Source organism: Sardina pilchardus, chromosome 3 (genome assembly GCF_963854185.1).
Source record: "Sardina pilchardus chromosome 3, fSarPil1.1, whole genome shotgun sequence".
Classification (NCBI taxonomy): Eukaryota; Metazoa; Chordata; class Actinopteri; order Clupeiformes; family Clupeidae; genus Sardina; species Sardina pilchardus.
The window spans coordinates 27,958,361-27,975,860 of record NC_084996.1 but is presented as its reverse complement, the minus strand read 5'-3'; the positions used below and the strand labels follow the sequence as shown (position 1 = coordinate 27,975,860).

Below are 17,500 nucleotides of genomic sequence, written 5' to 3'. Positions count from 1 at the left end.
AGGAGGCTGTAAAGGAGGAAAGGAGGAGAAAAGGTAGACGAGGAGAGGACAGGAGGTGTGGAGGTAAAGGAGGAGAAGAGGAGGAGAGGAGGTAAGGGAGAAGAGGAGGAGAGGAGGAGAGGAGAGGTGCTGTGGCCTGACTGTATAAAATAGAGATTCATTGCCGTCGGAACCTGTAAACGCGGCCGAGCAAATTAGATTAATCAAAGTGTCAGCGGTGTCAAGCCAAACAAATTGCAGAGGGATTTAAGTCAAATATGATGTCTGAATATGTGTGCACGTGCGAGGGGGGGATAGAGAGAGAGAGAGAGAGAGAGAGAGAGAGAGAAGGGAGCCCTTGGCTTGTTGTGGGGAGGATTTATGAGGGAGTGGGGGAGAAGAGGCTAGGCCTGGTGAAAATAACCCTTTGTGCCCCAGATAAAGTGTGCCGGGGGGCAGAGGGGGGTTATTAAGGCTGGTTAGAGTGGGGCTCATCCGCCGGCCCTCAAGTGCTGCTGTCCATGGCGCTGATTGAAATCTGGCCCTCCACTGCCATCCCCACTGTGAATATGCCTGTGACCGGCCACCATTCCACCCCTCCTCCTCTTTTCTTCTGCCCTTCTTCTATCCCTTCTTCTCATCTCTTCACTTCTCTCCTTCTTTTTTTACTCCTTTTCTGCTAGATTTTGAGTTTTTTTCTCCCCCATACTGTCACTATCACCATGTTCATATCAGGCTGATTGTTGACATTGGCTTTCAGTCATTTAGCTGATGCTCTCAGCCAAAGCGACTTGTAAAAAAGGGAAAGCCATCAAGGTACAGTGTGACTAGGACATGTTTGTGCAGCAATAAGTACCACTCCGATAGAACCTGCGTTGAACCAGTAATGACTCTTGTGATTGGCCGTCTCCCTGGAGGTAGTGTTGCTATCGGGTGTGCAGACATAGAATCAAAAGCACAAGGACAGCTTGCTCAGATAAGTACAAGTAGGCTGCTATGCAGGCACTCTTTATTGTGCTGTGAAATAAAGCGCCTGCAAGTTGGTGGTGTCCTATGATATTGGGTACATATGAGATTTGCAGGTCACAGACATGCAGAGGAGGCTTGATGGAGATATACTGTACCGGCATGCAATAAGAAATTTGGTTCGCTGTATCAACAAATATCAACATACAGCAGAAAGACAACTGCAACAAAAATAACTTATTCGATTAAAGTAGATTTGAGAGAAAAATAAAGTTAAAAAAAAAAAAAAAACCTTGGTGTCATCCTAAATGATGCCTGACACCCACCAGATGGGATGCTTAGGGGATGGCATTTGAAATTGACTAGACACTGATTAATTGCGTGGCATATCTCAGGAGGAAGTCTCAGGTAAACTGGGTCAAATGAGAGGAGAAGTCCCTGCCATCTTGTCTCCCATCACGGCCTGCTGTTGATGCTGCGGATGGGGCCTCAGCCCGGGGGGCCACCGCGAGAAGGAAAAAGCCTCCAAAGAGAGCAGATAAGCACATTCCACGTCTGTGGAAGGACTCTGTAGTCTGTGTGGCTGGCGCCACAGCTGTTGTGGTCCGATTCTTTCGATGTTTCCTTCCCCACGAGTGGTTCAAGTCCCGGTGTTTACGATGAGGATGTTTGAGGAGGGACTTACAGGCCCGAAACGTCACGGTAATGAAATAAATAATGGGGAGCAAACGATTTTTGGTTGCAGCCGACTTTTCTTTTTACTTATGTTGAGAAACCGTTCATATGGTATATGAATATGGTTCTTTCTCTTGGACTGAGTCATGGTACACACACGTACACACACACAGAGATGCAAACACAGACATGCGTACACACACGCCTGGTGATTGTTTCTTGTCTCATCCAACCTGCTTGTGTTTTGCACCCAGCACCATGCTTAAATTAGCTCCATGGAGTGAAAAGCTATTTGTGGAATAGCCAGAATGATTGAGCTTCTTCCTCAACTCTCTCTTGCTCTTTTCTCTCTCTCTCTCTCTCTCTCTCTCTCTCTCTCTCTCTCTCTCTCTCTCTCTTATGTTATTTACAACTGTGAGGTACATTTAAATGGCTTCCTTTAACATGAATCACTTATTTCATTAATGTTTAATCTCTGGTCCTTTCTCCCTGCCTCTCACTCTGTTTTTTACGACGCCTACCGCCTCTAACTCTTGGGGGTCTGACGGAAAATGTTTTTGAAATGGAAGTGGAAAATGTTATTTAAATGGAAGGGTGTTTTTGGTGCGTAGATGTTTTTGATGAGAGAGGGTCGAGATAGTAAATGGCTTGTTTGGGGACTCTTCTTGTTTGTTTCAGTCAAACATCAGAACATGCTCGAGTAAGTGAAACATGGCTGAAGGACATATATCAGAGCCAGGGCTGTTTATACAGTAATTGCATTCATGGATTAATGAAAGGAAGCACTCACTCTTCACACTGTCATTCTCTCCCTCTCTCTCTCTCTCTCTCTCTCTTGCTCTCTGTCTCTCTCTCTTTCTCATTCTCTCTTTTTTCATCTGGCTCACTCGTCCCCTCAGCCATCCTTTTGTGTTCTCCCTGAAAACATGCTCTCATTTTGTTGTTGGTTTTTGAATAGCCGGATGGCTTCATGACAAATAATATGTCCTTGCGAGCAGGGCCATCTTGTTTAATTTCATTATGTAGATTTCCTCAGAGGGGCCTCGCGCTGCTGCAGTGGCAGGGAAAAACATTACTCTGCGTCGGACAGTGACACCCCCCGCCCCCCGCCCCCCACCCCCCCACCCCCCAAACAAAAACAAAACAAAAACAACAAAAAAATCGCTAGCAGATGCCAAGTCTGGGAATGACCCCTACATATGGACCGTTGTTTTGTCCAAGAGTGCCGTTAACATTAAATAATTCATATTTGCCATTTAAGAGCAGGGAACAACAAAAGAAAACCTCCTACGCACAATCCACATCCACATGTCGGGAAGCGCAGCTGTTAATTCGACGCTATAGATGCAGGTATTTACTGTAATTTGCCTCCATTTGCGGGCTACCTTGGCAGCCGAGCAGTCTTTCCTCCCCGCGCGCACACACACACACCTGCCATGCATCTCAAGCTGCGGGCGCATCAGCCTTTTTATGGCCATAATAAACCAATAACGCACGGATATGTAAAAACTGCTGCATGGAGAGAAAATTCCGGAGGAAAAAGGCGGGCCGCATCCCAAAGGAAGAAAACAAATGGCAGCTCTCACTCCTGCCAAGGAATGGCTCTAGTTAAGATTGATTGCTCTGCCTGTCTAGGCACTGAGGTAAAAAAGAATGAGAGAGAGCGAGAGAGAAGGAGAGAGAGAGAGAAGGAGAGAGAGAGAGAAAGGTATGGAGCGTGACCCTGCAAACTTGCTGATTTCAGCAGTCTTTCCCGTGGAGGGCTGTGGCTTCCTATATTGCTTCTCGGCCGCCAGTGATTTGTCTGGCTCCTTCAGCCGATTTGTGAGCACTGACACCGGAAGCGTCGGAGCTGTAAAATACCCCCAAAACAAAAGGGCATCGCACGAAGAAGGCGGACGGAGAAGCCTCGCTTTGCCCCAGGCATCAACAAAACTGAACAGCGTTATGAAATAGCCATCCTTCAGGACAATTTGTCTGTAACATATTTTTTATATATATGTGTGTGCACGTGTGTGTGTGTGTGTGTGTATATATATATGAAGTATCTGAAGTTAAAAGCCTGGGAAAATGGCAGAGAGATAGCTGAAACAGTTTTGGCGTGATGTGATGTGGTGAGATAGGTATGGGAGAGTTTTGATTATTTACAGTAATGTCCTTATGCTGTTACAGTGTATTCAGAATGATTGCTAACTTTTAACGGTAGTGAGCGAAGGTCGTTAGACCTGATGTCATTCAACAGTCCCCCAGAACTTTGCAGCCATTTTCTACTTCGCTCCTTCTCTCTCCCCTCTCTCCAAGACGATGGCTTTCACCTTGAGCTGGTGTCTTGCCCTCCCCTCTCCTCGTCCCTCACTGTCTGCCTCTCACTCCGTCTCTCTCTCTCTCTCTCTCTCTCTCTCTCTCTCTCTCTCTCTCTCTCTCTCTCTCTCTCCCTCCTCCGTCACCCTCCCATCCCTGGCCGCAGTTGTGAATCAATACAATCCCTTAACCTGTCACAGTTTCAGCATTGTCACAATACCGTTTTATGCGGGTGATTTAGGCGCCAGGCGAGTCAATCCACCATCACCGAGCAGGGCCTCGCTAAATGATCATTTGATGTGGTGAGTAATGGATTGAGGGGGAGATTGTTATGCCTGTTACCTGCATTATGACTGCTTAAGGCTGGTTGACTGACTGCTTGGACCAGACCAAGGTCAGGTGAGCAGCCTCTGATGGCTTAGGGCTGGGCTGGGTTTGAATGGGGTAGGGGGGGGGGGGGGGGGGGTAGGGTCAGGGGTTGGGGAGAAGTGGGGGGTTGTTACTGCAGGGGGAGTAGTTGAGAGAGGACGCTGTCTTAGTCTCAGTTTCACTACCCTCCTTCCATGACACAGCCTCTGAGGTGCTTAGAAGCATTCCGATTATCGGATTGTGAATACACTCTTGAGTCGGGGGTGAGGGGGGTTGGTGCAGGACAGAGGAAGAGGAGGAGGAAGAGGAGGAGGAAGGAGTGCAGCAGTCTCTCTATTTCCCTCCCTCTCTCTCTCTCTCCTCTTCTTTCTCCCTTTCTTTCCATCCTGGCAAGCACCCCCCACCTGCAACAACGCAGTCAATTAAAATCAGATTGTGGCTGCAGACTGTGAAGCAGTAATGGAGTAAAGGCAGTGGGGGGGGGGGGGGGGGGGGGGGGGGGGCAGAAAAAGAGACAGAAAGAGAGAGAGGGAGGGAAAGAGATGGTGGATGAAGAGAAGGGGACGGGTGGAAGAGAAAGAGGGATGCAGAGTTACAGAGTGGAAGACAGAGAGGAGGTGTGTGTGTGTGTGTTTGTCTATATACATGTGTGTGTATGTGTGTGTGTGTGTCTCTGTGTGTCTGTGTGTGTGTGTGTGTGTGTGTGCGTGTGTGTGTGTGTGTGTGTGTGTGCGTGTGCGTGTGCGTGTGCGTGTGTGTGCGTGCGTGAGTGCGTGCGTGCACGCATTACTAGCCCACCTCCGATCAGTTAAGTGTTTTCTGTGGAAGGCTTCTTCATCACGCCTGCCCCGCGTCTCTTTGCCTCTGATGGCCTGGGCGTCTCGGCCGGCCCAAATTGAGGTGTCAGGTGGCAGAATTGTATTTTATTTTCTAATATGCTCGGCTACCAGCTTGTGGAAATGTTTTTTTTTTTTTTTAGGGTAAGTGAATACAAAGGGGACTGAGACAATTGGCCTGGACCACGGCATGTAGCCCAGACTAGATTTATCAAATTTTCTGCAGAAATTGCCTCACTTGTTTGTGCACTGCCTTAAGGGCAGCCAGTGATTAATTAGGGATATTGTGATGGCTGCACTGCTGTTAGCGGCGCATGGGTTGCCACGTTTATTTATTTATTTATTTATTTATTTTTTTCTTGCACACACAGCCACACTTCTATGGAGCACAATAACACTATGCAGTCTGTCCCCCACAAACAGTGGTTTACTGCTCAAAGGAAGGGAGAGAGAGAGAGAGAGAGAGAGAGAGAGAGAGAGAGAGAGAGAGAGAGAGAGAGAAAGAGAGAGAGAGAGAGAGAGACCCATGGAAACAAATGCTGAATTTTATGGAAAATGATCATGATTTGAACCCAACCCTGATTTAATCGATTCTGTGTAATCTGTCTAAATTGCACCGTATGAAGTGTGTGATTGGCTGGCTGATGTGGCATTTAGAGTTTTCTCATGCTGCTCTTTTATCTCGCCTCCTCCACTCAATCCCTTTTTACCTCTAATTGCAGAAGGAAAGAGAAAATAATAGGGAGAAAAATAGAGGGAGGGAGGTAGAGAGAGAGAGAGGGAGAGAGAGAGAGGGGTGGGGAGAGATGAGAGCAGAGGAGAGTTAAGTAGTGTATCATTTGCAAATAACATTAAAGGCAAGCAGGACGAAATGTTTCCATTGTTCTAATGGGTGGTGTGAGAGTGCTGTGTTGTCTGCAGTGCGACCTCTCTGCTGCCTGTTTGACACCGTTGTACTGTGCCAGAATCACCACGCTCCACACCTTCATATCTGTGTGTGTGTGTGTGTGTGTATGTGTGTGTGTGTGTTTGTGTTGTAAACATGAGTGGGTGGGGTAGCAATGAGCACTCACTTGAAACAAAACCATACATATCACTTTTACACACACACACACACACACACACACACACACACACACAAACAGACCGTTATCAGTGGTGAATGCCAGGCTTCAGTTTCCCTTTAATTCAAAGGGATAAGGATGAGACCATTCCCCCCCTCCCCCCCACCTCACCCACCCAACTCTCCCCCCAACCCTCCACAACCCCCCAATCCCCCTGCCCTCCCCCTAAAAAAAGCTCCAAGTGGCTTGCTCTGATAAGTAGGTTAAGCTACTATCTGTTAATTAGGCTATTTCAGATGTGACTAATTTACCAGCCATGGGCATACAATATGCTAAACGCCTGGGATTTAATGGCTAGGAGAGGGACTCTTCCCATGTGCATTCTCTCTGATAGGACAAGTCATTTCAAAGCTCCCCAACCAACACAAGTTGCTATTTTAATCATTGCTCACCCTATCTGTCGACACATAATAGTGTCGGCTCGAAATTAAAACATTAAAGGAAACGGAGATAATTGACTTTATCTGTCTCAAATATAAATAAATAAATAAAATTGAAATACAAAAAAAAGAGAAGATGCTCACCCGCTACCAGAGCGGTCATAGAATACAAATTAGATTATTATTCAATTATGATTCTGTGAAGATGCAGCCTGGTGTTTGTGTGTGTGTGTGTGTGTGTGTGTGTGTGTGTGTGTGTGTGTGTGTGTGTGTGTGTGTGTGCGCGTGTTGCTGGAGACTGAATGTGAAACCAGAGCTCAGATGATCTGTCTGGTTTGGACTCAGTGTCTGTGTAGTTTTAAAAGCAGCCAGCAGATGCTGCTAGAGGGTGTTGTTATGTCTTTTTTCTTAAGTCCCTTTGATTTTCTAATGATTCTAGTTCAGCCTTGTCACCCTGATCTTTTAATGGTAGCTTTTTTAACCAGATGTTTTAAGATGCTTTGGTTTGCGCTTGCTCTGTTTGTGGCGTGTGTGTGTGTGTGTGTGTGTGTATCTTCTGCTCACGAGAACAGAAAGGCCCTTTCCCCTCAGGTCCTTGTCTTTGACTCGGCTTCAAAGCCCTAAGTCCACCTCAAAGAGTGAAGCAAACACAGGCATCTTGAACAACAAATGTCAGATAGCACTCAGGCATCATTTGACATTTTTAAAAAATGTTCAGCCTTTTTTGAAGACTGGCTCTTACTCAGATCCCAATCGGAGGCTCCAAGTCTGATCTTGACCCGATCTGATGGGAGTCTGGCAAATCCATACCAGACAGTTGGTATCTATTAGATATTCTTTGGAGCTAGCCACAGATGTATGCTGTGTAGTGATATGAATACATTCCTTTTACTTTTCAAAAAAAAAAAAATACATGTACTGTTCATCCAGAGATGTCTAAATGAAGGAGTGTGCTCGTTTTGTATCCAATGTGATGGAAAAGTGGGTTAACACGAGCCCCCTGGTCATATCGCAGTTGCTTGAAAGAAGATGGAGCGTCAGCATGATGCTGAAAAAATCAGATTTAAAAATAATAAATGAATGGTAAAAAAAATAAAAAAAGCAAAAGCAAAAAAAAAAACCCAGACGACTCGATCACATCTCTCATAATTACAGCACTGCAGTAATAAGCAGACCTGTCAGAGCCTCAGCACCTGCCTGATCTTTGGGGAGTTGTTCTGGGAGAGCTGAGGGCTCTCTCTCTCTCTCTCTCTCTCTCTCTCTCTCTCTCTCTCCCTCTCTCTCTTTCTCTCTCTCTCCCGTCCTCAGAGTGGTGGGGGCAGAGCGTACGGAGCCCGAGCGAGATTATGGAAACGTGCGTTTATGGCCACTGGGCATGTCTTAGTGGGCCTCAGGAGTGTGTCATTTTGCTTTCGTCTCAGGCCTTTGATACAGGCCCCGCCAGGCAATCAGGGAAATGAATAGGAGTGAGTGAAATTGATAAGATTCAATTTCTTCTCCTCCTTTTCTCCTTCTTTTCTTCCTCTTCTCCCTCTTTTTCTCTCCTCCTCCCTTCTTTTTCCCCTCTAAAGGACTGATTTTTAAATGAAGCTTGCAGGATTTATGAGACATTTTTATTTTCCTCTTAGCGAAATAAAAGAGCCCTTTCTGTGAGGAGGGAGGAGGCTTTTGGAAAGCCAGGGCAGCGTCTGAAAAAGTGCAGACATTTTGTTCTCTATTCATGCGTCTGCAAGTGAAAAACTGACTGGCATGCTGATAAACGACCAGTCGGTTTTTTCCCCGTTTTTTTTTTTTAAAGATATTCGAGAACTTGTGTATTTATTGTATTTGAAAAAAAGGGGTAGAAGGGGGAAGAAGTTAAAGGACAAACTAATGATACATTTCCCAAAATGCCAAAGTTCAGTTCTTTGACTTCTTTGATGCGGTGGGCCTTTTTATGTTTGGCAGGTGTGTTGTTTTGATCAGCGTGGAAACCTGTTGGGTCAAGTGCGAGGGGGGGGGGGGGGGTGCCTGTGCTGGCCGGACCCGAGAGTTTATTAATGTCTCCAGGCACCTCCTCGCGACCCTGTCAAATCAAATCTACTGTGCGCTGATCCACGGCTTCAGACAGGACAGGGCCCGAGATGATAGATTTCCAGTGAACTACAACCCCGTCAAAATGACACGGAGCCGTGGTGCTCGCGCCCCCAGCTCGCCAGGGCCGGTTAACCCCATCCCCCGTGTTTGACACCAAGCCAAAGACTCGCCACAGCACCGGGCTCTTATCTGCACCATGCCCTCCACACACATGAGCACACACACACACACGCACGCACACACACACTCACACAGTGTATCAAAGCCTCTTGTTTATCAGTCGCATTACCCCACATTCTCAGAGAATGACCCGGGGGCAACACTGCACTGTCTTTATTGCATGCCTCTCTCTCTGTCCACATCTTTCTTTCTTTCTTTCTTTCTTTCTTTTATTTTCCTCTTTCTCCCTCACTCCTCTATCTGAATTGGACCTCTCATCGCTGGGCCTCCCTGCCTCCATCTCCAAGCTTTTAAGCCTGCAGTTTTTTGCTTTGTATTCCACCCTGGCTGCGTTTTCGTTCCTTCGTTCATTCTCTCTCTCTCTCTCTCTCTCTCTCTCTCTCTCTCTCTCTCTCTCTCTTTTCTTCTCCTCTCGCGGGTGTGATGAACCCTACTCTACAGTGTGTTAACTGAGATGGGAAGTGACAGATTCACTAAGGGATAATGTGGCCGGGCGAGAAACAGATATTACTCCTCGCCGGCATATTACTGTACGGCCGCCGCAAAGATGGGCAGAGTGTTGGATTCCCAACAATAGGGAGGTTTGTATTGATCTTTGTCAGACTAATTTGATCAAAATGGGGTTCTCTGATATGAAAGAGCATAGGCGCTGGTCTAAGCCCCAAGGGAGGGAGAGTGTGTGTTTGTGTGTGTGTCTGTGTGTGTGTGTGTGTGTGCGCTGACACACGTATACAGGGGAGGGGAGGGGGATCCTATTTTTTTTGGGTCGAGATGCTGGAATTGCCTCCCCTCATTGTGAATGCATACATTCTTGTTTTTGCTTTGTTTATCTGCAAATACCGTAACCAATTTAGCGATGACTGGCTAATTTAAAACACATTCTCTTCTCTGTGTTGTGCTTCCTTAATGCCAGAAACCTACGACGCTCCCCAAGGTATGTTGCTCTGATTAAATGAGCAAAACACAAACACCGTCTCTCCACTCCAGCCTTCACATCAACCACCCACCCCACCCCCACCAAGCAAGCAAGCAAGCAACCCCCCCATCAATGTCTTGGGGCTGCCCAGCATCTGCTGCAGAACACTGCTCAGAGAGAAGAAGACAGACAGAGAACGAGATTGAGGGAGAAAGAAAGAGAGAGAGAGAGAGAGAGAGAGAGAGGGAGAGAGAGAAGGTGCTACAGAGTCATTAGATAAAATGTTGATGTTAAATGTTAAATTAATGTTGAAAGGGCCTGTGGAGGTTCTCTGGGGGAGAGGGAGGGAGGTGTACGACATATCGCTAGCCCCTGTTAAGGCAACGTGCACGCTATTCCATTTTAGCTTGAATTCGGGAACACTTTAGTTACGTTTCTACTGCTAATTTACACTACTTGCCCATTTTCGAGCTCCTGAAATGAAACGATTTGAGGCTTTGCAATTTAATGTGGACAGTGAATCGTTCCTGATTGGACCTTGTCAGTCTGATGTTTCTTGACTCTCCATGACTCACTAGGACTACTAGCCTGCCAGTGGTGAATGGAACATGGAGACGGAAATGTAAACTTTACCAGCCTGGCTGTTTTTGGTAGCATTGGTAGTGCAGTTAAAATGCTGCCTTTTACCATCCTGGCAATTGTGTGAATGGCCATGTGATTTGTGCGAATGGTCTTGTGATCTGCACTTCAGGCGTCTGCCTTGCTGTCTACTGTAGGTGTCCCGCACGGACAAGATGCGCAAATTTTGTATTTCAAACAAAACAATGCTTTAAAAGGAGAACAGAATAGTGTGGATGTCGCTTGTATCACCCTGTGTGTGTGTGTGTGTGTGTGTGTGTGTGTGTGTGTTAATGTGTGCATGTGGAGGGAGGGCAGCAGACAGAAAGAGAGAGAGAGAGAGAGAGAGAGAGAGAGAGAGAGAGAGAGAGAGAGAGAGAGAGAGAGAGAGAGAGAGAGAGGGAGCATCAAGTCAATTACAGGCCCTACAGCAGACGGAACATGGAGCTGGGAGATGGAGTGAGAGAGGGAAGATGCAGGGAGAGAGCATGAGCGAGGGATGACGCTGGGAGATAGAGTGAGGGAAGACAGATAGAAAGAGAGGAAGATAGAATGACAGATTGAAAAAAATGAAACAAACACACCCTCCAAATGTCATATAGCGATAACATTTCAGACCTGTCCAAGATAGTCAATTCAGCAGCCAGGCCTGCATCGCGAAAAAAAAGACAGATAGAAAGAGACAGAGAAAGGGAGAGAGAAAAGGAGAGAGAGAGAGAGAAGTGGTATAGATGGCATGGTGTTGATAGCTGTGGCTCAGGAGCAAGTGGACATTGCCATTTGATTTTGTGCTGGTCGGTGACCCCGGGGTCTCTGTACATTACGAGAGAGAGAGGGAGTAAGAGAGAGAGAGAGGGAGTAAGAGAGAGAGAGAGAGAGGGAGAGAGAGGGGGGGAGGTGAACGGCGGGAGGCTGGTGTGATAGACTAGGCGGTTGGGCCTGGCGTGGGGTGGGGTGGAGTGGTAGGGGAGGGGAGGGTGGGTTTGCCGGGCTGAACCTAAGCTGGAGTGGAGAGCGAGGCAGATATTGTTTGTGCTGTGCTCAGTGCAGTAGATTGGAAAGGCTCTTCAGGGGGCTCAGGGTCATAACTTCACCCTCAAATTATTTCGAGGAGGACTTAGACGCTCCTCGACCGCAGCCAACAATGGCGCCCCGAGCCTCTCGAGTGTTCTTAGTGATTTCACTAGAGTGTGGAGAGGAAGGAAAATATTATGGTTGCAATTTAGCGTTAATTGGTGATTTTGTGCTCATGTGTGTGTGTGCGTGTGTGTGTGTGCATGTCTCTATCTCTGTGTGTGTGTGTGTGTGTGTGTGTGTGAGTCTTATGAGGAAGATGCAAACTAAAAAGAATCATTGTGCGATCGCTTCACATTTTTAAAGCCCCATTTAGTTATTCCGTGCAAGAGCCCCAGCATTTCACGAGGCACGAACAGGCTTCATGTAAAATTCCCACCTCTCCCACCGCTTGCCACGGAGGGGCTGATGATGGAAGATTTCCCCCGGAAAAGATGGGGAGAGAGAGAAAATAAAAAAAGTTCATCTATTGGTGCCCGCTTCCCAAGCCGTGTGTTTACTTTGCTCATCGCAGAATTATATGATATGCTTGTCACAAATGTGAATGCCACAGAGCCGAACTGGATAAACGGCTTTTTGAAAATCAGATCAAAAAATGTGATTAAACTGGCATGCTACGCATTTTTTGTCCACCCCCCCCCCCCCCAAACTGCAGATGAAAGAGTGGGATAGAGGGAGCTGGGGCAAATAAACGTAGGGACATGCATTCTGACAACATCATTGATTTTCTATTTGATGCACTGGGGCCGGTTCTGGTCTTATCCTTAATTCTATCATTGAATCTAATGACAGAAAATAAAAGCGCCGCGATCCCTGCCGGTCTACGGAGACGGAGAGAGAGAGAGAGAGAGAGAGAGAGAGAGAGAGAGAGAGAGAGAGAGAGAGAGAGTGCCCGCAGCGGCAACAACACAAAGACATCTCAACAACCGTATCTCACCACTTAGCCACAATCGCATTATTGGAACAGCGCCGCTTGCTTTCGTTCGTTCATTCTTTCTTTTTTCTTTTTTTTTCGCTTTGGCTTGAGTAATATTATTATTATAATATCGTTGTTTCAAGTGAGTCTGATTTCGAAGCCTGATTTAGGGGAAGGTGAGATGCCTGATTAAGAAGACGGCGTCTGTGAGTGTGTTTGTGTGTGTGTGTGTGTGTGTGTTTATTGAGGCTGCTTTCAGAGGCAGGGCTCTTAAGCTCTTGTGCTTTGCTACCTGCAACTCATTAGCGAACCCAAACACCCCGGGACAATTAACCTGTGATTGATTTGAAGGGTAAATGTGTTAAGCACTCGCAATGTTTTGTAGAAATCTGGGCATGCATCAAAACCAGGCTCGTAGAAGGGAGTAAGGAGAAGTCAGTCACGTAGCCACTAGCTGAATGGGCTCCAGTTGTTTGGGCACCATTTTTCTTATGGTCTGATAATCTTTTTTCTTCTCTCCTTCCTCCCCCTTTCTTTTCTTCATCACTCTTTTATTCTCTCCCCTCCTCTACACTTGCTCTACACTTGCTCTCTCTCTCTCTCTCTCTCTCTCTCTCTCTCTCTCCTCCTCTTGTGTTGTATGCATGGGCCGGGTCTGAATGACTGGGCGGCGTGACTGTTTGTTGATCTCCCAGTGAAATGGGTGCAGTCGATTAGGTGGGATTGGTGGGGAATGAGGTGAACAGGCCAGAGACCCCCCCCCACACACACACACACACACACCCATCCAGGCCCCCACCATGACCACTTCCCATTTCCTCAACGCTGGCCCTCACAGTACTCCCACCTAGGTGCAAGAGAGAGAAAGAGTGAGACTGTGTGCATGTGTGTATCAGAGAGTGAGAGAGAGAGAGTATGAGAGAGAGAGTGTGTGTGTGTGTGTGTGTGTGTATGAGAGAGAGAAAGAGTGTGTGTGTGTGTATGAGAGAGAGCGAGAGAGAAGGGAGCGGTAATTACCCTCTGTTTCTGTGGCTGCTGCCATGTGGACCAGGCCTAGTTTCTCTCTCCCCCAGATTACAGTACACCGTGGATCAGGGAGGCAGACCCTGTGCACTCGCTGTTTGCATTCTCACTGTAGCGCACACACACACACACACACACACACACACACACACACACACACACACACACACACACTCTCTCTTACACACAGTGGCTACCCTGGAACAGGCCAGAGAGGCGACAGACTGCAGTAACTGCAACGATCATAGGGATTGGGCTTGGCTCAGTGTGTGTATCATTTGCGTGTTTGAGTCTATTTACGTCTGTGTTTGTACACAGTGCCACAGTGTGTATCTGTGTGTGTGCGTTTGTGCGTGTGTGCATGTGTGTATGTTAGTCTGTGTGTGTGTCTGTGTGCGCGCACATTTATGGTCATCAGGTTCCCTTGCTCGTCTCCTTCCTGTCCTTTTTTGTCTTCTCTCCATCTCTCTCTCTGTCTCTCGAACCCCCCTCTTCCCTTGAATAATGCATTTGATTACAAGGGGGGGGGGGGGGCACTGAGGTATCCCGGGTGTGGGGATAGTGATGTTTGTGTGTGTGTGTGTGGTTGGGGTAGATGGGGTGAGATGGCAGAGGGGCGCTTGGCTGTGTGTTTGCAGGCCTGCCTGAAGTGGCTAATTAGCTGATTATAACGAGCTAGGATTGGCCTCTTCCCTCTCGCGCGCCATCCACAATTTTGCGTGACAGTCTCTCTTATCATGCCTCAGAATTGGCGCTCCATGCCCCCCCCCCCCCCCCCCCCACACACACACCCCTCCACCCCCCACCCCCCCGTTGCGCCCTCTTTTGTGTGTGTTGCCTCTGATTCCACTGCCAAAAAAAAAAAAAAAAGATTATCATGGCGCATTGAAACGGCGCGAGACTGATAAACACATCTGTATGCGTTAACAATATCCAAATCAATCCCGTTAGCGCTTCACACGCCTAGCCACTTCACGCTGTCCCCCTCCTCTGGTAGTAGCGCACATTAAAAAAAAACAGCCAGGTACGGCTGTTTACAATCACACCCCACTCGCTCGACCGATGTGATAGTGCTAGAATGTGCTAGAATGTGCTAGTGCTTTGATATTATTTTTTTCTCTTGTCCTGAACTGAAATTCATCGCGCTAATCAGTGTGATGAAGGAGATGTGTGTGTGTGTGTGTGTGTGTGTGTGTTTTCGTTCAAACACAACAACATGTGCCATTTGTGTACACAACGAGCGAAAGCCTAGTAGTGTGGCTCGTGCGAAAACCAGAGCTGTGGTGCATGCAGCAGGGCCTACGTGTAATAATTTATAGGCTTTGGGCTTTTGAGTGTGGAGGTTGTGTTGCCAGGTCCCCACCACCACCTCCACCACCACCAACTCCAGCACCACCACCACCACCACCTCCTCCGTTGCATTTTTTAACTCAAGAGAAAAGCAGAGAGAGAGAGGGAGAGAGAGAGAGAAAGAGAGATGAGAGTGGGTTAAAAAAGTGTTGGATATTCTCTCTCTCTCACACATCGTGTAGGATGTTATGCCGTACCACCCACACTGTCAAGCAAGTGAGCTGTGAAATGCATTCATTGTAACAGGAGAAAATGGAGGCAAGGAATTGCCTGTAATGTCTGACAGGGAGGGCAGCGAGCCAACATTTCACCTGCATTATCCCCCCCACCCCCCCGCGTTGGGTGCCGCACATTTGTGAGCGTGTGTGTGTGTGTGTGTGCATACATGCGTGCGGGTGTGCGTGCATATGTGCATGTGTATATGTGTGTGTGTGTGTGAGAGAGAGAGAGAGAGAGAGAGAGAGACAGAGAGAGAGGGAGAGTGTGTGTTTACCCTGAATGTTATGATAGGCGTGTTGGGAAAGGGTGGCAATTTCGTTGCACTGTGTTTTGGGGTTGGCGTGGAAGGTGTGTGTGTGTGCGCGTGTGTTGTTGGGGGTGAAATGGCTCACCATTGTCTGACCCCCGTGGCGGGCGATCAAACGAGGAGTTGGCTCAAATAAAGTTAATAGTGCAGTAAGCAGGTGCGGCGTGGCTGAGCCCACGGCTCCACAGAGCAGCGCGCTAAACAGCCGCCGGGCTTCACTCTCCTCTCTGCCCCATCTCGCCTCCTCGCCTCCTCGCCTCCTCGCCTCCTCGCCTCCTCGCCTCTCTCTCCTAGCGCTCTTCTCTCTGGCTCTCTGTGACTCTGTGTGTGTGTGTGTGTGTGTGTGTGAGTGTTTCTGTGTTGTTCCTGCTTTCTCTCCTTTTCTATCTGTGCATGTGTGTGTCTCACGCTCTACATCTCTTTTACTCTGATTCTCTCATCCCTGCTTCTCTCTCTCTGTTTCTATTTCTCTCTCCCCTCTCTCTCTCTCTCTCTCTCTCTCTCTCCCTCTCTCTCTCTGTGTCTTTGCCTCCTTTCTCTCCTCCTGATTTCTCTCTTTTCAGCATTTGTTTCCTTCTCCCACTCTCCCACTCTCCATCCCTCCCTCTCCCTCTCCATCCCTCCCCCTCCCTCCCTCCCTCCCTCTTTCTCTCTCCCTCTCTCCCTCTCTCCCTCCCAGCTTCTCATTTGTCTTTTATCCTTGCTCTTCTCCTCTCTCCCCACTCCTGAATCTGCTCAGCGCTGGCTACTGTATATTTGTTCCTCAGGGCGAAAAAAAAGGGGCAAAAAAAGGGAAAGACGAGGAAAAAAGCGACGTGATTGGCTGCCATGTGTAGGAATGAGAGGAGCCGACCAATGGAGTGTGGCGATGGCCCCTCCCATTACCATATCCCGGCTCCTCCGCAGCTTGTGAGAAAGCAGCCTGATGCATAACACAGAGGGGACGTGTCTTAGGGATTATTAATTTCCCATCTCTCTCTCTCTCTTTCTCTCTCTTTTCTCTCTCTCTCTGTCTTTTTCCTCTCCCTCCCTCTCTCTCTTTCTCTCGCTCTCTCTCACTCTGCCTCTCCTCTCTTCTCTCTTCTTCTGTCTGTTCTCTTCGTGGTTTCCCCGTTGTGCTCTCTCTCTCTCTCTCTCTCTCTCTGATTTTCTGACACTGTCTTTTTTTCCTCTTCTTTACCTCCTCCAAAAAAAAAGAGAGAGATCCCTTCCCTCCAGTGAGCGTTGAGTGTGTGCTCAGCGGGTGCGTGCGCGCGCAAGCCAGCGAACGAACGAGCGAGCGTGTGTGTGTGTGCATGTGCGTGCCTGCGCGCGTGTGTGTGTGTGTGAGAGAGAGAGAGAGAGAGAGAGAGAGTGTGTGTGACTGCGCGTGTGTGAGTGAGGCGGCGGTGGTGGTGTGGTGTGGAGTGGTGTGTGTGTGTGTGTGTGTGTGTGTGACTGAACGCGTGGTACATGGAGTGCCTCTCTAGTCACTGCTAACACCGCCTGGTGGCCGCCCGTCCTCTTCAGAGTGCGCTTCACACCGGGGTGAGTTGGTGTATATTCAAATCAATATTGGGGCTCTGGCATGAGAGGGTGATGTGAGGGGTGGGGAGGAGGCATGAAGGCGGGGAGTCAGCAGGGAGGGGGGTGTGTGTGTGTGTGGGGGGTGGGGGTGGGGGGGGGCTTGATCGGGGGTTGGCTGAGTGATACCCGAGTAATGAAATGTTCAATCGGAGTATGCCTGGAACTAAGACTGACCTATAAAGCGAAAAAAAAGGGGGGTATTTGCTTTTTTGGACTTGAGGGGGGTGTTATGTGCTGTGAAAGTGTATGTGTGTGTGTGTGTGCTAATGTGTGTCCATGCTCTTGCTGAAATCATGTTCTTGTGTGTTTGAGAGAGTGTGTTTGTGGGTGAACGAGTGCAAGTTGTTCTGTGCTGCTGCTACAGTGTGTGTGTGCGTGTGTGTGTGTGTGTGTGTGTGTGTGTGTGTGTGTGTGCACGCACAAATGAGGGAGAATACCTCAGTCTCTGCAATGTGATCGCCCACCATACTGGATGCTGAGTTTCTTTGTTGCTAAACACCGGGTTTCCCTTAAAGCTGCCTAATAGAGAGAGCGAGAGAGAGAGAAAGAGAGATAGAGAGAGAGAGAGAGAGAGAGAGAGAGAGAGAGAGAGTGAGTGAGACGCAACCTCCACTGAAAGAGGGGC

At 48.1% G+C, this 17,500-nt stretch overlaps 1 protein-coding gene across 5 annotated transcripts in view; it reads left to right on the top strand.

The window, feature by feature from the left end:
- The window catches only part of rbfox1 (RNA binding fox-1 homolog 1), a 163,698-nt gene that overhangs the window by 70,046 nt on the left and 76,152 nt on the right, over positions 1-17,500 (top strand). The window contains exon 1 of one of the 5 annotated variants that reach the window (XM_062532663.1): positions 16,643-16,836. The exons of the other annotated variants lie outside the window; for them this stretch is intronic. The gene's annotated coding sequence lies outside the window, so the exon portion shown is untranslated. Of the gene's footprint in view, positions 1-16,642; positions 16,837-17,500 lie in introns of those variants that run through there. 5 annotated transcript variants of the gene reach the window in all.